General features: G+C 43.9%; 1 long non-coding RNA gene across 1 annotated transcript in view; it reads right to left on the bottom strand.

The window, feature by feature from the left end:
- The window catches only part of LOC112059817 (uncharacterized), a 124,492-nt gene extending 104,803 nt beyond the window's left edge, over nucleotides 1-19,689 (bottom strand). Inside the window, exon 1 of the long non-coding RNA XR_006174747.2 lies at nucleotides 19,527-19,689. This is a non-coding gene — a long non-coding RNA (uncharacterized LOC112059817). The remainder of the gene's footprint in view (nucleotides 1-19,526) is intronic.
- Between the last annotated feature and the right edge of the window lie 7,232 nt (nucleotides 19,690-26,921).

Raw genomic sequence — 26,921 nt, 5'->3', positions numbered from 1 at the left:
CAAAGCTGTTAGCCTGCATAACAAAGAGATGACGCTCTCCCTCGGCCAGGGACCTCTGCCCAAGTTTACCCAGGAGGTGTCAGCTGTTCTTTAACGGATGTTCTCCACAGTTCAGTAATGTCCACAAAGAGCAGCAGCTGACATTACAAGATAAACGGTCCATCTAGCCAAGCTCTAAAATGACTGGAGCATTTTTCAGGCACCCCAACAACAGCAGCACAAGCGATTCTGTGCGGGGAAGGAATTTCAACTGTGGCACCATATTGGGTAGGGAGACAGTAAATCTGAATTCAGTCTCTGTATTGGATTTGATAGGCAAAATATGGATTAAAAGACAGACTTATGTCTGCAAAGGATAAACTGGTTCTTCAGCTTTCTTCTCTGCAGACATCAACTCTACCTCAGAAGGTAACCATTCATGCATAAAATTACTAAAAGAGACCATCTATCTGACAAATGTCTGTTCCCTAATAATTTATACCACTTGATCTATTTTCAAAGGTTAGCCTTACATTTAAATTACAGTTCTGAATAAGGTCAGCCTGCTACTTAAAGATAAATTTACTCCACCTCCTCATGTTGCACTGTTGTGTTTGGATAATGACATGCTTTTCAATCCCATGTTCTCAACCCCTTTCAGTAATGATGTCCCAAACTGCCATCCGTGACCTGACCTGCCTGCACCATACTGCAATCTCCTCTTCTTTTGGACTCCCTGTCACTCAAACAGCATTAGTGTCTCCGAGTTACCTCATCATCCACTAAAAGCATGGAAAAAATTGTAACACCCAGAGCCCTCGGAGAATGGATGAAAGAAATTATGCACCAAGGCCAGAAAGACCTCTGAGTTTTGTCTCGCTAGGTGAGATAACACATTGCATAACCAACATCATTAAGTCCATTTAATTAAAGAATAATTTGTGTTGCTCCTTTCGATGAGTAAAGCAATAAAATGTCAATGTTTAGAGTGGAGATGCTAGTGCAACATTCAAGCATTTAAAAGCTACCCAAGAGAAGCTCATTGTAAATATACCTGGTAACAGAAAGTTCACACTGTTTATGCATGGAGGCATTTTTCTGGTGGTAATTTCATATAACGGAAATCGTTTGGAAAATTACTGGATGGCAGAAGACTTTTTGAAAATTCCTGCTGTGAGTATTTTCCCCCACTCTTATAACTGGACAACTCTTCACTTGGTGTTCTGCATCTTTTTTCATCTGTCCAGGGAGCACCTCTGTGTTTTTAAGGGAGGAAAGGGGTTTTTTTCAAAGAAGGTATGTGATATGCACATAGGTTAATGCACGAGTCTTTCACCGCTGAAGTTTGAGGCTCAGGTGAAAACAAGCGTGGTGATTTCATCCTATAGGCCCTTTGTCCACATCACAAATGCACAAAATTCTGCGTGACTGGTGGTTTCTACTTTGAGATGCTTTGAGGTAAGGTGCTGTCTGAGAGAAAGGCTTTAGTTTGTGTCCCTGCTGCAACAGTTGGCATAGAATAACCAGCCTGCACCAAAGAGGTGCCCCCTCTCAGACAAACAGTATCAAAACCTGGATATACTATTAAAAAATAGCATCCAAAGGCCCATCATGGAGGATTCTCCATCACTGACCACTGGATGTTTTTCTAAAAGCTCTGCCCTAGGAATTATTATAGGGAAGTCCCAGGGCCTGTGGTCTACAGAAGGTCAGACTAGACTATCACAGTGGACCCTTCCGGTCCTGGAATCCATGAATTCTATGACCTGCCTCTCTTCCACACAAAAGCGTTTGGCCCCCCTTTGTTACTCTCCCTCGCAATCTTGGGTTGTAGGCGTTGCCTCAGGTTGACAACGGTGCTGCTCCATTCCTTCAGCAGCCCTGTGTCAATGCAGACAGGTACGAATAAAACTATTCCCCCAAGGGATAATTTGGGTGAACTGAAGCAACTAATTTGATGCCTTTTGCTGTTCCCAATACTTGGATAATTCCTGCAAATGGAGGGTGCGCGATGGCTTGACAGACGTTTAAAGCTTGTGGCTGGCTGGTTTCTTTCGTGTCCAGAAGCCTATTTACACTGCTGTTCGTTTGATAAAAAAAAAAAAATCACCTTTATGCTGTTGGACTGTGGATTGTTCGTTTTGCATCGGCCATCACGAGTGGCTAAATAGCCTGGTGCTATTCTTCTCTAGACAAGAACTGAGAAAACTCCCCTGCTGCCCACGTAAAGCATTCTCCTGTAGGGTTTGCCAAACAACTGCGCTGAACGTCCCAGCATGCACGATCCTTTCTGAAAGACAGATCCAGTTTAGGATTTGGCCAACAACAGCGGCCAGAGGAGCTGATTGGTCTGAACCGATTCTCATTCAGGGCTGTAACTAGTAGGTGAGCGGAATGGGTACCATCACAACGAATCCATCCATTATCAGGAATCAATGGAACTTAATAATGTTTGCAGTGGTGATCAATGCAAACCAGAGATTCTGCCAAATCATCTGGAGAAAGTTCAGGCACTAGCAACTCATGGAAGAGAAGGGGAGGGGGGAGAAGAGCTTGGAAATACAAAGACTAATGGGATGAAATTGAGAATGGAGAAATTTAGCTTGCATATCAGGACGAACTGTCTAGGAGTGAGATCTAGTAGACTGGGAAATAGTCTCCTTCAGAAAGTGGAGGAAGCTGTGCAAGGGGAAGTACTTAATCCCATCTGGAGACCCTCCTGAAGGGATGAATTAAAGAAACAACTATGGGAAGCAGGAAAAGAAAAGTTCTCAGGAGGTCAGTTTGATGTAGGCAGCTGGGAATGTGTCTTACTGCTGCAATTTAAGGATTCTTGAGAACACAGATACTTTAATTACATGGGCAGGAGCTCCCCTTGCCATTTCTCCTCACTCCATGTGAAGAATTTGGGTGACACCTCTTCTTATAGAAATCTATCCCCACATTGGGGAAGTGATGCCTGGCACACAGACTGCTGAGATGGACAGCCACCCAAAGGCTAGGTAACCTTAGCAGGATGTCCAGAGGCGAGTCACTTGGTCTAAGCACAGATTCTGGACCAGAGGTTTCGACTCCTCCATGCCATGGTAAGTTTGTGAAAATCTGCATTCCTTGAAGTTCGTCTGTGGACTGTTGTTAGAAGATTTTTGTTTGGTTTTGGTCAACAAATTGCCCTTTTAATAACATCCAGATCTCTGAATTTATTTAATCAAGAGCAGGACTCATCAACGAGCTCACAGAAATCTCATTAAATTGAGAAAGCACAAATAACTTAGGCAAAGTACTAGGAAATATCCAAGGAACTAATAAGCGCCGATTGCCGGTGGGAGGGAACAAGGGGGATTTCTGTATTTCGACTATTGCTATTTTTCTTCTATTAGGTGAGATTTCCACCTTCAGAACAAAATTCTTCATTTCGATCTCTCCAAAAATTCTGGACCCTCGCCCCATCCCCAAAGCCAATGTGTGAATTGACTAGTCGTAGAAACTATTCTCTCTGTTGCATTTAGCATCCCATCTCTGACCCCATTATATCTGCAGCTATTCAAGCCTATTTCACATAAAACCTTCTCTGCACTGACAGGTGTTTGTCAAAACCCTGTGATACACCAGCGTCTAGCCGGCCACATAGCTTTCTCTCCCAATGTGCCCCCTTCCATTGCTTCATGTGACATACCAAGTGCAATATCAGTTTGTTTCTCTGAGGATATTTGATGTGATTGGTTTAGCCACTTCACCTCCAAAAGGCACCATTTCATCAATGACCAACCATCCGAAACACTAGAGAGATTTTCAGCCTTCCTGATCTGTGACAGGGGGATGAGAAGAGACACGATGTGCGTAAATGTCACGTGTGTGTCCTTGGCTGAGCGGTTAATGCCCGGGTACATTACTGAGCATCTAACAGATCTGCAGATAGAACCTTGGAAGTGAACTCTCCGCAACAGATTGTCCATCCATGAGCCTGCTGTACACCAATGGGATTTTCCACAGTGGAAGGAGAGATTTACTGCTGTGGTAGGACGAAGGAGTAGTCATCACTAAATATACACACACAGCCACAGAAATGAGTTGTGTATCAAATCGCATACTGATCTGTTGTCTTGTACAGTATTTTTTTGCAAGCTGTAATCTTCCCTAATGGTTTTTCAGTCCCCTGGACATGTAGACAACGGAGGTTTGATTATAAGCATCTACACAAAATAAGCTAGCCCATCTTATCTGAAAATTCCTGTCCCTGGGCACCAGTGGCACCCTACAATAGTGTGACAATGTCTCTCAAGATGAACCTTCTGCCTCCATGGCATCTGTCCACATTAATGTTGTCAGCATTAGACCACTTGAGGAAAGGAGGGGTGAGGGCACAAGCCGCAGAAGAGCAGGACTGCTATAAAGACAAGCCTTGAATCTTGATGTTGCTTTGTGCCTTCACCTAGAACCAGGACATGCAACCAGTGAGCTGGAAAGAAAGAGCATTGATGCAAGAAGGATGCTCCTCTCCCGGGCCTCAGATATGGAAGCAACCATCCCTTAGCACAGACTTATCTGAATCTGCAGCCTGGTGTCTCCAGAGCAAATGACGGATTCTGGCCAGAAGAATTTGCCCTCCCTACTCGTTATAACTGGCTTTCTGCTATCCAAGGATACTGCTAGAGTCCATTTTGGGGGCAATGGGAAGGAAAATTGAATTAGACTTTTTAAAGGGTTTGCTAATGAAATATTCAAACTACATTTTAAAGGGCTGAGTTTTCGATTAAACACCAGCACAGGCTTCATTAACCACTCACCTGTGACTTACACAAGAAACGTCAAAATGCTACTTTACCGTTCTTAACTACCTTTCTTCCGGTCTCTGTCTTAGAGTTTTGTACTGCACCCGGCATGGCATCCAAACAGATCTTCCCCATTCATTGGCTTGGCAATAGCAAAGTCCTTAGCAGACTTCCAGGAGGGTCTGGCTTTTCTCCCTTCGAGATGGATGCTTCATTGTACATTAAGTGGGATGCAAAAGAGCTAATGTATTTCAGCCCATCTCAGTATTCAAGAATACCCAGAGCTATAAAAGTTAATGTTAACAAGTTTTGGAAGAGATATCAAACCTCATGCTCCAGGGCTCTAACTACTAGGGACGAAAAGGCTTCGTGCACCTTTCTCTGAGGCACCTCATGCCAACCACTGTCAGAGACAGGATACTAGAGCAGGTGGAACAAAGCTCTCATCCAATCTGGGAATTCCTATGTTTGTGTGTGAGCACCGATGACTGTCTGATAGTATAGAGCCTAGCATATTGGTGGTACTTAAATTATAACGATGGGTGAGATCAGTTAAGCTGTGGTGCCATCTCCTCATGGGAACCGGTGCAAACCCCATAACTGGGGACACGGAAGTCTGGGAGTCAGCAAAGCTCATGGGTATAGTTGACTGTAGGGTCAATGTTGCACTAGGCCCCAGGGGAGGGGCATAAGCACAAGATGTGACAAGAGTAAGAGAGTTTCTATGAGACCAGGTTGCTGGGCCTACAGGTTGCAGAGTCCTAGAAAGTAGAGATGGGGAAAATCCACTAGTAGAGCTGCCGGGATTTTTTTTAATGGTTTTTCAATGGAAAATACCAATTTGTTGTTGAAACAGCAACTTTTCACGGAAAAGGGTCACATCCCAGGTGAGCGCTATAACTACCTGGACAGTCTGAGACACGTGAGACTTTTGCTCTTGTTTTCCACACAAAAAATTAGAGAGGTCTCGGTTTTATCCCAGTGTGGAACGGGAAAGTTTCTGAAATCTTGAAAATGCCATGCTGCTCAGCGGGAGGTGGTATTATTTGTTTTTAGTAAATGCCAGCAGCGTTCATCACTCTACAAGATACAGAGTCAGCTGTGGCCACTGCTCAAAGCAGCTTATATTCCCAATTAGACACATAGGGCACTGGGTGACTAGATAAAAGGCCGATTTCAAAGCAGTACAATTTAAACAAACAGAACAAAACCAAAACACCGCTCTATGGCTGGTGGGTTAGTATTGGAAGATTCTACGGCAGAAGTGTCTTTGATGGAGGGATTTGTCTCACTTGAAGTCCCCTGTGTCTTACTGGAAATGAGTTTAAGAGTCAACAAGGATTCCACCGTGCGCAGATTTCCTCAGAAGATTGCACAGAAGATTGCACTTACTAGTTCGGTTTTCACCCCACTGCAGCATGTGTTCACTTTAAAGCTCGTAAAGTTCCTTAGATGGCCATGTGTAACGGAAGACTTCATACCCAGTGCTACAGAATAGAACAGAAGGTGGCAGAGGGCAGAAAACGGAATCTCCCTTGGCCCTGTTTATAAAGCCAATGGGTGAGTCTTGCCGAGCGTGTTTGATCTGTGTATGTTTTACTGCTGCAGAAACTGAGCTCAGCTACAGAGTAAGCAGTGGCGGCAGCAGGTAAGGTCTCTTGTGAGTTCTTAGCTGGTTTAGCTTGTGTTTTAGATATTTGAGAATTTAGCATCCTGCTCCCTCCCCACTCCCGGAGAGGAGTCACGGAGCACACAGGACACCTTAACGCTGCTGTAAATACCAAAGGAAGCTGAAGACACTGACTAAAATGGAAACTATTTTTCCCTCCCCACAACCAAAAGGTTAAAAAGACGCTACAGAAAACTGTGTCTGCAACCAAGAGGCAACGTGTCTGCTATCTGATCCTGTGTCCAGCTATCAGGCCTCCTGGGTAATATTCCCTCCTGTGTCACTGATTCACTGTTTAACCAAAATCAACACCCAGATGTCTAACGGTAGACGGTACGTAAAGAAGATGGCTGATTTTCATAGGTGCTGAGTCCCTGCAGCTCCCACGGAGGTCCTCAGCATCTCTGATAATCAGCCCACTTATTATAGTACGTGGCTTATGTTTCCATCATCATGTGCATCAGTTGCCTCAGTTTCCCTTGCTCCCTGGGTAGCTTAGCCCTCTGGCCAAACCAAAAACTGTCAGGGTAATGGCAGTCCCAGTAGAACATTCTTCACTGAGCTCTTGGGGCCACTGACTTCTCTCGGGGATCTGTCAGGCCATTGCTTTCTTCCAGGTTCTCACAGCAACTGCCCCCAGGGATCCCTAAGAGACACAGGGAAGCTCACACCCTCCTTCCTCTGTGAATTCCAGCCCCGGGACCTAAGTAACGGAGAGGTTGTCTGGCCTGTTCCTGAACTGTGCCCACTTCCCCTAGTTGCAGGACTGCCTTAAACTCTGCCCTGCCCCTGGGTACCCCAGGAAACTCTCATTACCAGCCTCCTAGGAGAGACCCTGAGCTCCTGCTGTCTCCCTGGCTCCGGAGGGAAAGGCGATCTCTCAAAATGCCAACTCCAGTCCCAGGTAAGTGACAGAAACCCCAATTTTCTCCTCCCCGACTCGCAGTTTTAATTCCCAAAGTCACCTTGGGGTCATACCCTCCCGCCCCAAGCTATGATTGGGAAGGGATTCGGCCAGTACTGCACATAATAATCAGAGGCTATGGAGAGGCGTGTGGTATGATACACAGGCAGGCAGACACAGGAGGTAATTTATAATAGTCCTCTGCTTCTCGTAAGAGCCCGGTGCAAACTATCCTAGTTATGTTAACCACGCTATCCCAGGCAGGACACTGACCGATTTCCCTGAAGTATGCCATCTCGCACTACCTAACCGAAGCCCCTGATTTTAGGATTAAAGTGATTAGTGGTATTTGAATGAGAGAGGCTACCGGAGAAAATGAAGCAAATCATCCTGGGCCAAGTGCCGAGGGTTTTACTTAATCCATATTCAGCAAGTGGAGGAAAAACTGAAGGGCAAATCCTGGCCAGCCTATACATGGGCATAGAAGGGAGCAACTCCAGCTCTTGTGCCTTTGTCCAGAGAGTGGCCAGAATCCTGATGGGAAGCGTTGCTCCTTCTCCTTCCTCACACTAGGTCCCTGAAAGGGTTCACGGAGAAGCAAGGCCATAGCGTCAGCTGACCGGGATGAGGGCGGTCCAGCCTAGTGGTCGGAGCAGGCATTGGGACCCAAGGACGAGGGTCAGAGCCAGAGGTCAGGAACTGGAGCAAGTAGAGTAACAGGCAAGAAGGGGTGCAAGGCAGGAGCCGGACAGAGGGTGCCAGGGTAGGAGCAAGGCGAGGCAGGAGCAGGCACAGTGGTGAGCATGAGCATTGAGAAGCCACGGAGCTGCTGCTGGCTTAAGAGCTGGGTGCCGGCCCACTGGCCTCTGCAGCCACTCAGGTGGGGGTGGCCAATCAGGCAGCCTGCGGCGGGCCAGCTGTACTGATGAGGCTGCCTGGAGATTAGCTTTGCTGCAGACCCATAGGCCCACCCCTTTTTGCCCCCCTCAGGGGAAATGGCTGAGCAAGGAAGTGGCAATAGGGTGCAGCAGGTGAGTCAACATTCACTGCCTGGGAGACCTTGGGAGGAATTCTGTCGGCATCAGCCAGATCTCTTCCTGGGGACTCTGGCTACAGAGCCCACCTTCACGGCTCCCGAGGCCAGAGAAGGCAGCAACTAGCCTAGAGCGAGGAGCCCAGCACAGGGCCTCTGCTTTTAATGGTCTCCTTTTAATTCCCATGTAATCTTTAATGTCATTGTGATATCAGAGGGACCATCCAGCCTCATCATCATCTAAGCCAGAGAGAGGCTGAATGTGATGCAGGGGCTCATGGTGCATAGAGCACCCCTGAAAAGAGCTGATGTGCAAGATGTAGAAAGTCAAATCCCGAAGCTCTGGCAATCTATCCTCCATCAGTCAGAAACAGGCATCGGTACCTGTGTCTGCTCAAGCATTACCTGGTGAATAATTGATGGACTTCCTTGTGTTACTTTATTCAAATGGGTCTTTGACGTTTCTGATTCCCCGTGGCGGTGGTATAAAAAAAAAATTGGCATGTCCTGGTATTCTTGAGGATCAAGAGTTGATAACAGCAACTTTGATCAAAAAAGAGTTCACAATGGCAACAAAGAACAGAAAGAAGAGTGAAACAAAAAACAACGGCGACTCAGAGCAGCTGTGGGTGCTAGACAGACACTTCCTTTACATTGAGCTGTCAGAAAGCAAAAGCATATTGTGGCAGGCTGTAGTTTACCTATGTGCAAGCACAATCATCTGAGGCTCGGAGGGACTAATTATGAAAATATGATTATAATGGATTAGTAATTCTGTCAATCAGAGACACGCATCTGGTAACAAAAAAGCAACGGGTGAAAATGCCACAGGACAAGAGAATTCAATGCTGTGGGTTATACCAAATGCCTGTCTCTTGGGGAAAGGGAGGGAGTTGAGCTGTGGTTGGGGAGGGTGGCAGGTATATTATAATAAGAAAACATGCATCAGTTGTGACGCTCAGGAAAGGATTAAAAACCAGCTGTGAATCCATAGATAGCTCCTTGGACCACATGAAAAAGAGAAGTTTTCAAACAGCACTAAAAGATTCCAGGCTTTTGGAGTAAATCAGTATTGGAGATGGGACGTGAACTTCTGTTGCATACCAAAAGGCAGGAAAAGGGGAAGTTTCTTGTAACAAACAAGGAAAGTTTGTTACAATTTAAACTTCACATTCCAGAACCAAAGCGCAAGAAATGCTTGGAAAGACAGGATGATTTGGAACATTAAAAGCACATACTCAAAGGATATTTTTAACAAAATAAATAATTTTTTTCTCAAGGTGGTTTACAATAATCTCTTGCAAGCTTAAAATTGAAATCTGAACCCGATTTTCCTCTCTTTCAAACACACCACTGGTTTTATTGTAGGGTTGCCCAGGAGTGCGGGGCCATCAGCACCATGTAGTTACAGTAGGGTTGTTGGGAAGGAGAGTTTGGGGACTGCCACTTACTTTCTTTTTAATGTTAAAAGACTACTATTTATTCTGAAGAAGAGACACACAAAGAATTACAAGTATTTTGAGTTACATTCCCTTGCTTTGTAGAACTTTGCCCTACTAACTTTTCAAGTCTCTCACTGGTTGATGGGTTAGTTCATTTTATTGCACCGTTCCTGATTTGCTTGGTAGCAGGGACAATGCATGCATTTATGGGTGATCTTGGAAAGCAAACATTCCTCGCTAGGTATCAGGGATGGAGTGAAGGAGAGGGTCCCTCCTGACAACCTCACTGAGAAGCTGCTTGAAGGAAGCACTTCATCAACAGCACCACAGAAGCGAGACAGAGACTTGCTCACAAAGGAGACAGGGAGCTGGCCAGGTCCTGGACCCCAAGCAAACTGCATTATTCCTGCGGTGGATAAATGCCACCACACTCCGGTGCGGATCTACAAAGATACCTGAGCAGCTGAGGATGCTGAATGTCTGCATGAATGATCAGTTGGGAATTCCGACTAGGTGAGGATGCTGGATGTCTGCATGAATGATCAGTTGGGAATTCCGACTAGGTTGAATGAGCCCTATGGATTTTCAAAACAAACTCATCCCCCACAACTGGGTGCAAGTTTTCAAGAGCTCAGCTCCAAACAAGGCTCCAAAGTAAATGTCACCAGGAGAGCAGCTAGGTGTGGAGCATTTTTGAAAATCTGGCCAAATAGTATCTTCTACCACCCAAGCTATTTCCTCCTGGATTAGCTGTGAAGGTCTCATATCTGACCTGCAGCTTGACCCCAATGTTATGATAATCTGTGTTTATCTTGAACAGAGGCTTCTGAGTAGTGGATTAATACACAGGAACATCTCTATAGAAATGGGATGCCCCTTAAAAGTGTAGGGGCATCCCAGGAAGCAAGGAAAATCAGCTTCTTTTTGTGATGTCATTCCTACTCAGAGGAGGGAGATGATAGAGGAACCAGGTGGGGAGAGCAAGTGACAACGCTGGAAAGTAGTGGCAGCAGCAACCAGAATTGATCATTCAAGGGTCTAAGAGGACACCCCAAACAGACAGACACGGCTGACAGTACTTACATTAGGGGCCAGATTGTGTATTGCGCACTCTGCCTATTCTACATTACACCAGAAACACAAAGCTTCAAGAATTCTCCTTAGGCTTGAGGAGTAATTGTCCCCAGTGTTTGCCATTATGGAACACACTATAGAGACGTGCCCAGATACATGATCAATAATTTACACTGCATTCAGATTGCCAGTGAGTTGGAACCTGGCACCAGCCAAGCATTGATTTTCAGGGTTGCACATTTCCCTGTGAAGGACTTCAATAGGTTCAGTGAAGTCGTTTAGAATTAGATACCTCATTCTTTACAGGAATGCACCTGTAATAACTGCTGATGAGTTATAAACAACAACTTTGCATTTCATTTTATTAGGCTGTATCATTTCTGATGCCGTGGCGGCATCTACGTGCTACAGGACAAAACTGTTATTGAATCCTATTTGACATGATGCCAGGTGGAAGCTGATCCAGACACTTCCGGTATGGGGCTCCAGGAGGAAGGGGATGGGGAACTCTGAGCATCACAGAACTCCCCACCCACCACTATTGCCACTTAAACAGGCCAATAGAACCTTCCCTACAATACCTCATATACGAACATACGCATTGCCACAATGGACCATTTAGTCTAGTATCTTGTTTCTGACAATGGCCGATACTAGATAGGTCAGAGGAAGGCGTAAGAAACCTCTAGGTGGACAACTATGGAATAACCTCTGATAACCAAGCCCCTGAGATTGAGGTGCCTCGCTATGAATATAAGGAGTGTAACTTTAGACAACCAAGTCTGAAGTATTGATCTACGTGACGTGCTCAGGGTTACAAAAGCCAGTGGCAGAGCTAGGACTAGAAGAGAGGAATCTTGATTCCCAGTCCCTTCTTCCACTGACAATAGGCTTCATGCCGAACAGGTGTCGAATTTCTTAAGCAAATCCCAGACCATAGAAATGATGCAGCAGCAAGATGTGCAGTAGAATCGCCTCTCCCTTCTGAAGACTTTGGAGGAGGATATAAAAGTGGTTAGTAGAAGTGATGCTGGTCTCAGGCACATCGCCACTTACATGGGCCTGCTGAACTGACACTTCAACATAGGCAGGGGCTAAAGAGATTGTTTCCATGTATTGAGGGGCAGGGGCGGGATAGCTGTGATGAAAGAGGACTGTTTTCAGAAGGACATAAAGCAACCATCAGAGAATAGTCTTACTGTACTGATACATTATCGATCCAAAGACTTCAGCCACTTGATATGAGAAAGAGACCTAGAGCATGGCAGAAAAATTCCTCCAGCTATAAGTTCACAAATATCTACCTTACTAATCAACTCACTGGCTGGTATTAGGGTGCAATGGATTTTGGTCTTATACAACACATTTCATGCTCAAGGCAGAGACAGCTAAAACAGTGCTTTGTAGAGTCATGAGTTAGACACTGGAATTCACTGTGTAGACAAATGCAGTAGCCATTATGTAGCCTTAGATATAAGAACTTGAGTTAGAGAGGGACAGAATGCTCTCTCTTACTCTTCAAATCCTACCTGGACATCTATAAGAGATGAAAGGTCTTCAGTTTAAGGCTGCAGCTAAATGTTGGCGCCTTCATCAGTGCCGCACTCCAGGATCTAGAATGCGATACGGTGTCTTCAGGATATGGCCCAATAACAACAGTAAACACACGTGGCTCTTTCGGTCTTCAAAGCCCATTGAAGTCAATAGGAGTCTTGCACTTGACTTCAGAGGGCTTTGGATCAGACCCAGAACGATTATCCTCATTCTATTGTGTCCTACTCGCACGGTACAATGGAACTATTCGCAGGGTTGGCATTTATTCAGATTCAGCATGCACTAGTGAAGGCCTCCCCAATGAATGCTGGCAATAAACCTAACAACAATGCAGCTGAGTGCCAGTGCCAAGCCTACAGCAGGGCTCCACTGCAGCAGTGATCAGATTATTAATAATGGCATTAAAGGTGTAATTACTTCAACGGTTCTAGGAAAAGCCAGTCTGAAAAACATCTGATCTTTGAATGTCTTAAAGGAAAACTGCAATGTAACATAAAAGATAGACTAATTGCTCCATCGAATTACAGAATAAAGTAAGCCACTGAAAATTATGTATTAAATATTATAAAAGGAAAATATTTAAAAATCAAAGGCTACAGCCTAACCAACCTCCTTGCTTTCTTGTACCTTATCCTACCCGTCATATTTGTCCTCCAAATTGTTGCAGGTTTGATTATATAACCAGCATGTTTATCATTTTTTAAACACTTCCCCACAATTAAGGGTCTCTGCTACCATCCTTTCAAACGATGGTTGCTGCTGGTAATTGAAAAGAACAAGTGTAACAACTGTTTATTACCACTGTGAAATGGAACTGGGCTGTTACATACTGGAATTCAGATTTTGTTGTCCAAATGCATGTTGAGCCGTACTTAGAAAGTTGCAAGTGGGACTATTCAGGGAGTGAATTACTACTCACTGAGAGCACGTGCGGTAGATTCTGGCTCACCACTGCGCGAGGGAAGGGAAACGAAAGATTTTATTGGAAACATTTTATTTTTGGTTAGAAGCTCCAGAAAATCAGTCTTTGTGAAGCTCCGGTAGCTAATGTCTTACAGTCTAAGGCAGTGAGTGGGCATAGCTTGAAACAGATAGCTTTAAAAAAAAATAGCTGCAAATTGGACTGCCTGGGAAGATGATACCCTGAATCCTATGACCGTAAACCAGCAAAGGCAAACACGTGAAAATGAGGAGTCCATGTTTAAAACATGGGCTACAAATACAGGAGGATCAGGGAGACTGAGAACGTGCCATTGAAAAACAGGAGGGTTTGTTTGTCCCATGAAATGGTTACAATTTTTTACAATTTAATTTGTATCCAAAGATAGCCCAAGCCCAAGACTACATAAACAATGCACACACATACAACCCACCAAAACTGTGCATACAAATTAGGCAAACACAGATTTTTTTTTATCCTTGAGTCTGGGCTTTTGAAGTTTTGGAAAATCAGGCCCTCTAAAGACTCCAGAATATTATATATTCTGGACAATCATTCTCTCAGTTCAAACGGGGCTCTAATCCTCCTACTTTCTTTCTAGAAATGGAAGAGGTTTTGGGTGTAGCACAAGTCTCATCAGCACATCATCCCTGCTGAGCAAGCATCAGTATAGGGGGTCGTCAATTATTTTTGGTCAAGATCCAAATTTCTTGGTCAAGGTATAGTCAAGGGCCAGACTCCAGAGAAACTTTTTTACACACCGCAATAGCAATAATGATAGTAAATAAATACAAAGATTTTGCAGTCTGTTCAAAAGCATCTGGCGGGCCGGATTTGGCCCGTGGTCTGCCTATTGACTGCCCTGGTATAAAGTGTTAATAGCTCACCCTTTCCCTCGTAACATAAAATAGTCACTCAGGGCCTCTGGGCTGTTTAATGGATTAGGTCTTATTCTAGTGACTACCTAGAGCATAATACCTAGATCAGGCCCGCCGATGGGGGCAAAGGGGGCAATTGCCCAGGGCCCTGGGTGATTTTGAAAGGTCCGGGAGGCCCCGGCTGCCGGCTCCTAGGCACGCGCAGGGTGGTGACTCGCTTTTATGAGCCCTTTGGGATGAGGGAAAAGCCAAACTGCAGTATGAAAATGCAGCTACACCACAGTGATATTGGCGTTAGTCTTGCTATCGCTAGTGGGTGTCACTCATTTGACACTATCCCCAAGAGTCCTTTGGCTTCACTATTTCCCTCATCCTCTTTCAGTCACAGAGATTATGACCATCTGGCCAGACCTTTCATTCTTCTCAATTATTAAGTCTTTATTGCTTGATCAGAATTAGGAGGAGGAAGGTTATGGGTCAAATCCTGAGTCCTGAGTTTTTAAATCAGTCCTTATCCAGGCAAAACTCATCAACTTCAATGGGAGCTTTGCCTGAGTAAAAGCTGAGGAAGGATGTCAGGATTCAATCCTATATATTAGCCAAAATACAATGATTGATTCCCCAGGATGTGTTACTAGCATTTGGGAAGGAAAGTGGCCATGAGAATCCATCTTGTACATCCACTTATAACTACTGGGATAATGGTGGTGATGGCTGTGATGTTGGCAAACCAGGTGCCAGCTCTTGCCAAGTCTTTAGGCCTCAGCCGAGCATTGACAAATTCATTGCTGTAAATCAGTCTGTTTCACCTGTGTGTTGGTATGGCTAAGATGGGTATTGGACTTATAACAATGTGGTTAGTGTTTAGACTTTACGAAATGCTTGTAAGTTGCTGCATGAGTTAATCTCACGGATAATTTCTTTATCACCTCCTATATGGTAACATTTACATTTTGGCTCTATAAAGAATGTTTTGCTCTGAAACTGTGAACCCAGTCAGGAGGGATTGTCTCCTGCCCATCAAGAAGGCCTATGAAATCTAAATGGGCCATTGTGGGACATCACAATACAAAGACTGTTAATTTCCCCCTTATGCTCACGCACAGGCTACGTGCAAAAGGGCTTGTCCCATCAGCTTGAATTCTGGAAGAAGGAAATAAAAATAGCCGAGAAGAAAATTTTCCATCTCTTTTGCTGCTTGGACTCTCACAGGGCCGGAGCTACAAAACAGAAGCAGAGATTCCCCCAGGGTCAACCCTGGGTTAGCCCTAAAAGACATTCAGAGCTGACACATTATTACAACTCTGTCACCTTTTAAAACCATAGACTAACTCATCTGTGTATGTATTATATGTGTGTGTGTGTGTGTGTATGCGCGCCTGCTTTAACCTTGTAATAAGTCTCATTTCTTTTCTTAATTAATAAATCCTTATATAGTTTATCATTGGACTGGCTACAAGAGTTCTCTTTGGTGTGAAATCTAAGGTACAAATTGGCCTGGGGTCGGTGACTGGTCCTTTGGAACTGGGAGTAACCTGAATATTTTGTGATCTTTGGTGCATAGCAACCATCTATCATTAAGTCCAGCTTGTCTGTGTGACAAGAGAAACTGGAGTGCCCAAAGGTACTGTCTGTGACTCCATGGTAAGACTGGTACAGTGCTTTAGGAGTTCACACTTGTTCCTGGGTTGGGGAAACTTAATTATAGAACATATGATCAGTTTGGGGTCACTGCCCTGCTTCTGGACAGTCTACCCTGAGGTTAGCACTCATGGTCATGAGCCACTCCAAACAGCGTGACAATGGTGAATTACATTTTCTTACTACTTCTAGTCCCATGATCCCCATCTTTCCAGGAGCTGTCTTGCAATCCCTATGTAGCCAACAGACAGATGTCAGCATCAATCACTTTTGGACTTTGCCTTTGGGAGTCTGCTCCACTCATTCCTTACCCTTTATGCAGACTTATTTCTCTTAAACTTGCTTCATGCCCTTGTGTCTGATGAAGTGGGCATTCACCCACGAAAGCTTATGCTCCAATACTTCTCTGTTAGTCTTAAAGGTGCCACAGGACCCTCTGTTGCTTCATGCCCAGTGCTTTCTTAGCTACCGTGTGCACTTCCTTGCTTCTCAGCCTGTTGCTCTGTGAGATAGTTTGAGTGACATCTAATTGCTCTGGGCATTTCAGGCCTCTCTGCATCTCCTCTGTTCTAATTAAAGCAGCTTAATTTTTCTAACTTTTCCAGACAACTGCAACTGCTTAGTCTTTATCAACCTCTTCTGGGGGGAGGGGTACTATTGCTTCAATATCCCTCCAATAATGTGGCATCCAAATTACAAACCATACTTCAGCCTTGTCTATGGTGCCACACTGATGTTCAGCATCTATCCTCCAAGAGATGATTTAAAAACAAAAACTGACTTAAAAAAATGATTTGCAAATGTTTTTGGTTTGATTTTTTTAAACCTTGGAAGCCGTCTTTTAAATTACGAAATGCATCAAAAATAATTGGCTAGTGTTTCTGGCAGGGTGACACCAGCAAACACTCCCACCCTTTTTACGTGCAATAGTGTTGGGAGAATGGATAATGACATTGATTTTGTGCATAGAGCTGCATCAGTATTAACCCTAGATTACTAAGGGCTCAATCATCTTTGCTGCATTTGCTAAGCAGTGACTGATATGTGTACTTGAATTAACTAACCGGTGAAATTCTCCATCTACCATGCTGGACATGCTATGACAATATTGATTAGAAAAACCGAACTACTAACACACCACACAGCAGCTGACACTCAAACTGGCATCTTTCTTGTCTACAGACACAGCTACTTTGCCATTTAAGATAAAGGAAAGCATCCCTCTGGCTGAGCCTGCAAAAGCTATGCTAAGCTTTTTCTGAGCTAGGAAAAGGATTGCAACAGCACACATATCACACAATCTCTTACCAAAAGTAAAAACCCTCCCACAAAACCCTAGATCCTTCTCTAACTTCTGTTGCCACTAATAAGACAAGTTCAAGTATTGCGATTGCTTAATTGAACATGACAGCTTGGATTTAAAAGAAAACATGGATACTATGACAAGCCCTGTGATAGGCACTTCCTCTAAAGGTGCAAACAATTGAGTCCCTGTGGCTATTGAGAAGTTTTGAGTTTACCAGAGCATTTTCTTTCTGTTGCAACATTTGGCAGTATAATTTTTAATAACTGAAAACTCTCCATACAAAGTGAATCTATCTGTAATGACTTGCTCCTTGCTAAGGTGAGCAAGGCGTAATCTTTTATAGTTAGGGTTTAAGGTCTCGCCAGGGTTTTCAATTAATCATTTTCCAGGGCAAACCAGGCCTCTAATCTGTCCAATTCATATAGCATGCCATTTCTAACAGGTAGATTTGTAAGACGTTCTCTTCACAGTGAGGTCTGCCGAGGCAATGTTACAGAATATATCCCACTGGAGTTTACAAACAGTAGGAAGAGGTAGTTTGTCTAGTATCAAAATAAAAAAATATTTTGGGAGGAAGAAACCTGAGAAGACTAACTGTTGAATAAAACCAGACTCTTCTTATCTCCATATATGGAATCTTTGCTACACCAGAGGTTTTAAGTGCATGATGGAACATGCTAGTCATAGCTGAAATGGACAAAAAAAGATCAGGTAAATGACTGCTGGAAGTCTAATAGTTGGTTCTCAGGTAGGCAGTATCTTCTAATAGAGTTTTCCTGTGGGATTTTTTTGTCTGAGGGAGGAGGGGACAGAACATGTCTATCTACCTTTAAGCTTTATTCACAACACGCATAATTCAGAGGTACCAGCATCTTCCATTGGTATTCTAATACAGCTCCAATAAGTCAGTTACCACAATCATTTCTAAATGAAATGAACACATCAACCTTCAATGAACACGAACAGAACAAAGCACTCAAGATTTCTCTTATGTCAGTGTCAATGCGTGGGTCCCAATTAAAATAGTGTTAGTGGATCTAGCCTAAAGAAATATCATTTCACTACCTAACATGACCTTCCTGCTTTTAAACTAGTTCCAAAGAGCCACGCCTGGCTTGACTAAATCTGCGCAAATAATCCATGAGCAGACTGGTTTTATATGCGGAAGATGTTGAGCAAGTTGTTGTGAACAAAAGCAGCAACATTCAGAGGTTTTACATAATGAATACCCTAAAGTGATAAACCCTTTCTAAAGATAATCAGTTAGTTAGTTTGCCTGGGCCCCTGCATCTCTTCATAAGACTGCAATCAAATGAAGAAATACGCTACTTTCGCCTTCGTAACATTCTTGGGAAGCAATGATTTGTGAATGTTTATACTGCTGCAGTGACCAGAGGCCCCAGTCAGGATCTGGGTCCTACTCTGTACAAATACATAGGAAGAAACAGTCCATACCCTAAAGATCTTAGCACCTTCAGTAATCAACTGCTATTTTTAATGGTAGGGAGGGAAGAAGGATGAGACATTGGAGATGTTATATATAAGTAGCAATACTGTAACATTTCTACCAGCCTTAGTTAAGTTTCTAGCTGCACACTTAATAAAGGGTCAAATCAAGTCAAGTCAAGGATTTTGCTTGAGCTGTAGGGTAGAAAATGATAAATGATAAAAATTCCTGAATTATTCATTTTCTACCTAAGCAAAACTAACAGCCAGCTGGGAAACCCATTCCCTGTCAATATTAGGTCACCACCACTTTCCTTGGAAATTCTCAGATCCTGGAGTGACTTTTGTTCCTATTTATTTTCAGTCAGTCTTACATGAACAAAGGGATTTTTAGTCTATTAAGCCCCATGTGCTCAATCCACCACTAGAAGGTATAATGTGTGATGGTGTTTCAGGAGAAGAGCAGGTTTCTTGACATTGTCCTGGATTCCTGAACAAACAAACAAAGATCAGTGCTATACAACAGCAGTTTCCTAAATTCTACACACTAACAGGCTGCAGCCCTGTTAGTGTGGGTTGGGGCTGGGTAAGCTCCTATTCGCTGGGCATAATGTTCAGTAAACTTGCTTCTACAACTGCCACTGCAAGCAACCAGAGGAGAAGCAGGTACCCCGTTATAACTTGCCTTTGTCTCCTGATATCAGCTCTGTTCATTGGCATTATACACTAAAGGCCCAGGCATATAAATATAGCACTACTTACTCTGAACAGCCTCTTCATTCATTGTACACAAGGATTTCCAAACCTCAGCTGAAAGAATCAAACTCTGGTCCTTGGAATAGATAAGAGAATCAAATAGATGAATGAACAAATAAAGAAATAAACTACCTGGGGTGGTATTAGGCAGGTGACTCATCCAACCAATGTCCCTTTAACGAGACTGAAGTCCTCTTCGTAAAATTAATTCCCCTCTGGATTATTGTCTCCCAGAGCAATAACACAACTCCAGCTAACATTTAAACAAAGGGATATTCTATTTGACAAATCAACAGATAGCATGTTTGCCTCCTGCAGTTATAAGTCATCCATTCGAGACCCAGCTGAGGGAGGCCAGATGTCACAGGATAACTACGAGGATTAACCTTTGAGAAAACAAAAGATATTAAGAAACCATCTAGGTAGGAGCTACCCCAGAAGGAATAAGCAGTTAGTTCAGTATCCATCCTCATTCTACCCTCGGCCTCTCAGCTGCCATTGGTATCAAGCATCCCACTGAGCGCTCACAGGGACAGTGTAGGATTTTTTAAATGTAGAGACCTGCTCATCAGAGGTAAGACTGTGAACACTGTTTTGTGTCACCAAAGTGTAGCCAGCTGGAAAAGACTTCTCATCGCAACTTAACTCCAGCTTGTGGCCTAGGTTCGAAAGCCTCCGCAACCCATCTCCAAACCCTTTAACTTGCCAGTCCTCCCCCCTTCCCCCACTTCTGTCAAGTGCCCATTTTTACATGCCTAGGGAAATGCAGATACCAAATGTATGGACACACGTTGCTGAGAGAACACTCAAAGTGGAGCACAGTGGTGTTGCTGCTACTATCTATCACCCATTTATGTTACCATGATCAGGTAGTGCCATTTTATGTTAAATCTGGTTCAGGTTAACTGTGAAACCGTCCTAAGCCTCCTGAATTAACTATAGCTTGAACCGGTACACATACCAATTCAATTCCATATATAGTACCATGGGGCTTTACCTTTCTTTGGAGGAAGACTCGGACTGTAATGTGGGGTTGGGCTGCATTCTACTTCAAAGTGTTCACTATGTTCCTCATGACAAGAAAGTCCCTCACCAGCTTTAATGAAGCAAGTGGAAACGCTGGTTGTCTCAGAGAAACAGTGAACCCAGAAAAGCACAAGAGAACCCACTGAATTATATTTTAGTCAGTTACGCCCACTCTCTGTTTATTCAAGTCTTAATCGGCTTGGGCTAATGTACCATGTATGACTGTACATGCATTTGCTGATCCTCCACAGTCCCGAAGCTCAGTTACTAGTGTGACACTGGAGCCCATATTCCTCAGTGATAGGATTAGGACATAATAATGATGTATTCTATGCAAGATAAGTCATGTGAGGCGTCATTGGAAAAAATATTATTTGCTGAATATGATTATCCTAGTTGTCTGCATGTATCATTTTTGTATCTGAAGTTATGAATATTGACTATGTATCTGTATTTCAAATGTAGTTACACCTGGGTAATGCCCACGAGACAAGATGCTTTCAGTCTAGATAGTGGGTGGGCAAGGGCCTATTCAGGGCAATGGGCCATTAGGAAAAAACAACAGCCCTTAGGGGAAGCTTATCTTCCACCTGCAGAGCCTTCCTAAGAACGCTACAGACAGCCTGTGAGTGACGGCTGCTATGACTCTACAAGGACATGTGATGATACCACATGCCTCTAGACTCCATCTTGAGAGGTCAGTATTTTTCCACAGACTGGTCTGGTGACCAAGCTTTGGGAACAAAGGGTTCCCACCATTTGTAAAAGCCATATAAGGCAGGGAGTGACATCATCTGGGGTTCTTCACTCCCCACACAAGACGACTCCTGGAAACACTTGAGGAACAAAGACTGAACTGGGGGAAGTGCTGGATCCAGGCTAAAGGGATTTTTAGCCTGTGAATGAAATACCTGGGCTATAAAACTATAAAGCAAGTGCAGCTTGCCCCTTAAGAATCTGCAGCCTGCGTGTATCATCTCTTAGGGTGAGAATCTGCTATTCATATACAGTCTATGTAGTATATTAATCTTAGTTTGTGTTTTTTGTTTATTTGCTAGGTAATCTGCTTTGATCTGTTTGCTATCACTTATAATCACTAAAAAATCTCTTTTGTAGTTAATCAACTTGTTTTTGCTTTATCTAAACCAGTGAGTTGGAATGAAGTGTATGAATCTTAGCTCAGGGGCAAAAGGCTGTTGCATATTCCTCTCCACATTGAGGGAGGGGGTGAATTTTATGCGCTTACACTGTACAGTTCCCTGTGCCGTGTAAAATGGTATAATTTGGGGTTTATTCTCCGGGGGGGTGCATGCCTGAGGAGCGGGTCAGAGAGCCTGTTTGTAACTGCAACTGGGTGTGTCCCTCCCTGTATGTATGCTGGTGAAAGTGCAGGTTGGAGGACTTTGCAGACTTTGGAGGACACAGCAGCACAGTGTGAGAGGGAGCCCAGGCTGGTGGGTCAGGGGCCCTCAGTGGTACCCCCGTCCCAAGTGGCACCCTGGGGAGAACCCGTCACAACTAGTTGCTGCAAGGACTAGCTACGACACTTGACTAACTCATTCTTTAATTAAACCAAAAAACTTCCCACAGAGATAGCTGACCTTTTGGGACGTAATAAACCAAATATCAGTTCGGGACAGAGGAAAAGCACTGAAGGATCTCTCTTACTTCACTTGTGCCTTGGCCTAGAACTGCCAATGTGTGAGGTTCCCCAGCTATTAGCTGGCTCCCAGAGCAAACAACATATTACAAGAGTCTCCCATTAAGCTGCCAGGCTTATCATATTTGGATATTCTTGCACATTACAGCAGCTGAACTATGACCCGTGTGATCTAAAGGCAGCAGTTCTAAGAGGTTGGGAACCAACCAAACCAGTGGGAGCGATGCAAAGCTCCTCTTCACTGGAAGGCACTATCTTGCACCACTATACAAGGTTGTCTGCTTTGTACCCAGATATTGTACAGAGATAGCTCAGGATTGGCTCATGTCTGAACAGCCATTTCTTTCTGACTATGGCAGCTCGATTCATTCCTAGTCTATCCTGCAGAAGAGACCATGCCTAGATAAAGACACTTCTCAAGCCTTTTCTCAGGAGCTCCATATATGGACAGGCCAAGTTTTGGTACAGTAGGAGCTACGGCAAAGAGGTGAGAGGGCTGCAGAGCAATGCATCACAGATCATCATCATCATGGTAAATCCCAAAGGGATGTGGCATCCTTGCAGATCCTTGCAGATCGAGGGCCACCCAAAGGTGGTCTGGCTGGATATTCAGTTTCTGTCCATCATTGGCAGTCTTACTGTGCCACTGAACTTTTGGCGCCTAGATGCATGATCACCGGCCATGTAGAAGCACACCTTGGTACAAACGCTTCACAATTCATTGGTCTTCCATTTTATTAGTATGTCCATACCAAGAAAGCTGCCGATACAGAACTAGCGCTGATGGACACAGTTACTGGGTTTAGCTTTGAATATCCTAATTTCTGATCTTGTCCTGCTACTTAATATGGAGCTGCTGACAAGGACAATGAGAATCAAAGACGCCAATCTGGTGTTCTTCAGCCTTCTGTGATCAATACATTCATGTCAAGAAGATGTTTATGCTGAAGTTGACCCAACTGTGACAATCTGGTCAATTGTCCTTATAGCTGAAATAGCCAAGAGTTTCTCTACCACTGAGGCAAAAATGACCAATGCAGCCTTGTGAAATGGCTAATCTGTTATTCTGCATGTTAGCGCCAAATCCATCATAAATAGAGCTCCTTATTTATGTCCTCTAAAAACTAAAAAAAAATTGTTAGTCTGAGATCCCCCTAAAAGAATTTTTAGCTCAGAGGATTCCAGAAATCTGTGATATAATTCACTGTGCATGATACACAAAGTAAGGAAGTTTACACAGAGTATTTATTTTTCCATTTAAAATACTGATCTTCTAAATATATGTGAATTGGTATGAAGTGACTGATGCTGTTCACAGAATACCGACAGGAAATAAAGCCTGTTTTCTTAAAGGGAAACTGGAAATCATTTAACAGCAGCCACACAGTCTACTGCTGAAAGGAGTGTAAGCCGGAGGTGCTTCAGTCGTGGAATATAGCTTTTCAATTCAGGGTGTTGCTTTGTTTTTGAAAATGGAGTTGTTCGTTTTGTACTGTAGCGACATGTGACCCTGTGAACACACCATCGTAATGCCCTATTAGCTCCCCGCAGCTCTTGTAACCGGGGATGGGCAAACCTCAAAATGTTCAGAAGTTCAATTTGCATGAGTAGGGACACTTCCAAACCTTCCTGCAGTATTGGCTGGAATAACACAAGAAGTGCCTCTCACACAGGACTGCCAGCACTCCGTTCCAGGGAGGCCAGATTTACCCCCAAAACAGCCAACTTTGAAGTACATTTAGGCTTCTGACCAATAATCAAAAACCAACCTCACAAGGTATAGGCACAGACACTGAGCTACCATGGTGATGAGTGCACAATCAGAACGTGAGTAAAACAGACAGGTTGCACGGTAAAGTCTATGGTAGAATATTGTCTATGGTAGAATAATTCTACCACCTTTTTATAAGGCCAATGAGTGCGGCCTAATCATTGGCTGCACTCATTGGCCTTATAAAAAGGTGGTAGAATTATTCTACCATAGACAAAATATTCACACTGGTTTCTCAAGTCACTACAGGAGAACAATGGTGCAGCTATAACCCCAGTGAGGGTGCTAGTTCTCCACTACACCAAACCAGCAGCATGATTCTGCGTCCTTTGGCTTTATAAGTGCCTTTAGGCCACCTATGTAGAGGGCTACCAGCATTCACAACGCTTTACAGTATCCGAACAGTTCCAAAACAAACCAGCAAGCACCTGCCCCAAGGAGCAAACAGTCTAAAGACACAATAAGTACAACAAAGGATAGCAAGATAATGGACACAGACTGTCAAATGGCATGTGCTCTTCACCAGAGGAACATAGCTTTCAGAAGTCTATGTAGAGGGAGGAGGTTATGAGTGGAATATCACCACTGCAGGGAAGAGGACATAGAAGTCCAGTCCAGGACTTCACTCTGTCACAAAGGAAAGAATTAGCTAACGAAGCCCATATTAGTGACAGGCAGGGAGAGGCTCCTAGTCCAACATTTACATTGTTTAATTCATTTCGAATAATTCATTAGCAAGCACTTTTCACCTCCGACAGTCACAGGTAAATTCCAGGCTGATGTTTTGTGCCTCTCGCTAGCCGCACCAGAGAGATTTAATCTGTTTATCAGTCACTAATTAAATCTTCCAGAGTGATTAATTTGTTGAGATTAGTTTGCATCTTTTTGGATGCAGATTCACCTCTGGAGTATTGTATTGTTTTCTGCATTCTTTATTAATGGGGGATGTGGATATATTAAATATAGGTATTTTTAACCCTTCCCTTCTGTGTAGGTATACTGGCAGTGGCAGATTTTCCCAGTACAGTCTATGGGACCCAGGATAAGGTGGGTGTGTCTCATGCAATCTGCTACCGCTGCAGGTGATTCCTAGCAGCTGAAACAGCCGTGCTCAGAAGCGTATTAGTCTTTGAGCTCAGACATTAAGAGCAATGTATGGGACCACATGATTGTGGTGACACAATCCGGAGCGTTGAAATTGTTGCTATCCCATGTGACTGCAGGGAGATCATCATGATCACCTGAAGGCCACCTTTTGCCTCCATCAGGGTGGGGAACCTGGTAGTGGCTTGAACCTGCCATTGTCAGAGTGGAGCTATTCTCACTGCCCTAGCAACTGATTTCAACAGGCCTTTGTGATGCATCATTAGCCACTGGGACAGGCCTTTGCCAGGGTTTTCACCAGAAAAAGAAGTGTATTCTTAACTCAAGTTAGCTAGTATGAGGTAAAATCCTAGCGAAGACAAGGCAGTTTGTAGTTTTCCATGAGTTAACAAGGTCAGGGTAAACCTTAGATTACATCATAGTCTTTAACTTGACCTATTAATTCACATGAAAACTAGCAACTGCCTTGTCCACACTAGGACTTTACCTGTGCTAGCTAACTTGAATTAAGAACACACCTTCTTTCCTAGTGAAGACACACCCTTTGAAGGTCCTGGCAAAGGGTGTTGGGGGGGCTGCTTGTTAGAGGTACCAACACCAGGCCAGAAGCGGAGCCAAAAATCTGTTCCTGAGTGTGTGATCTCCAGAGATTCACCCTACCACAAGAAATTAGCTAGGGAAAGAGCTGCCTGTTGCTCTCACAGTAAGACGGTTTTAAATGGGTGGGTTTTGCATTCCTGAACAGATGGAAAAGGGAGAAACAGAAGAGGGATGTGGGTGTATGTAAAGTGAGAGGGGGATATGGTGGGAGGAGGGGCAGTGGATACATGTATGTAGCCTGGTGACTGGTCTATATTGTTTGACCTACAAAACTGCTGTCTTCTGCTGAAATAAGTGGATTAAGCTTTTGTTTATTGTTTTTTGCATCTCATTACTGTTACGTTTGCTGAAGCAAAAGATTTATTTATCAAATGCAGGGGTATTTCTCCCCCCCCACACACACACCTTCTCCCTTCCAGTTCTGGAACATTCCTGGCCAGCATGGGAGGGGCTGGTTTTAGGTTTATTAGCGCTCTGACTCCAATAGTAAGAAATATGTGGATGTGTACAGGGGGGCCAGGTCTTTATGAGGGGCAAACACAAATCTGCTTTTCCCCACTGCGTTTCGTAAGCCCTGAATGAAAATAACCCAATTTTTTCCACTGCATTCATTTAGGTCACATCAGGTCTAAGGAGTGAAAGTCACCGTCATCCACTAAAAACACATTTGAGTTTTTATTGCTATAAGGAAACAAACACAGCAGTCACACGGCAGTGGCCTTTTGCTGGGCTCTGATGGCCACTCCCAAATAAATAATAGTAAAAGCCCTCGGCACATTCCATCTTCAAAGCCGTTAATTCATCCCCACAATACGCCCTGTCATACAGGCAAGCAGCAGCACGCCCATTTTGTAGATGGGTTAAACTGAGGCAGGAAAGTGACTTACCTGCTCCTACAGAGGGAGTCAGTTACAGTGCCAGGATTGGAGCTTCGCGCTGCACAGATCACAAACCCTTCGCTCATCTGCCAGCACAGAAAGATTGGAATATATGAGAGTTGTGACATTAGCTCAGGAGTACACTGCTAACCCTCTCTCATGAAGGACACTAAACCTAGAAGTCAGGAGATGGGCAAGCATCTTAAGGATCCATTATGCCTGATTTCTGGCCTAACTGTACTTTTATACTCGACCTGCCAGAGTTTATGTTCCTTTCTATTTTCCTCAGAGTTTGACTTCCAATTTTTAAAAGACGTCTTTTTGTCTTATCTGCCTCTTTTACTGTTTTTTAGTCATGGTGGCAAAAAAAATGTTTTGGTCCTCTTACTGTTTGTTTGCAGGGGGTAGAATATATATATCTTCACCATCTATTACTTTATTATAAAGTTTTCATGCAGCTTCCTCATTTTTGTGTGGTTTCCCTATTT

The sequence above is a fragment of the Chrysemys picta genome, chromosome 8 (assembly GCF_011386835.1).
Source record: "Chrysemys picta bellii isolate R12L10 chromosome 8, ASM1138683v2, whole genome shotgun sequence".
Lineage (NCBI taxonomy): Eukaryota > Metazoa > Chordata > Testudines > Emydidae > Chrysemys > Chrysemys picta.
Note: the sequence above shows the minus strand (reverse complement) of the source record. Positions and strands in the feature narration are given on the sequence as shown.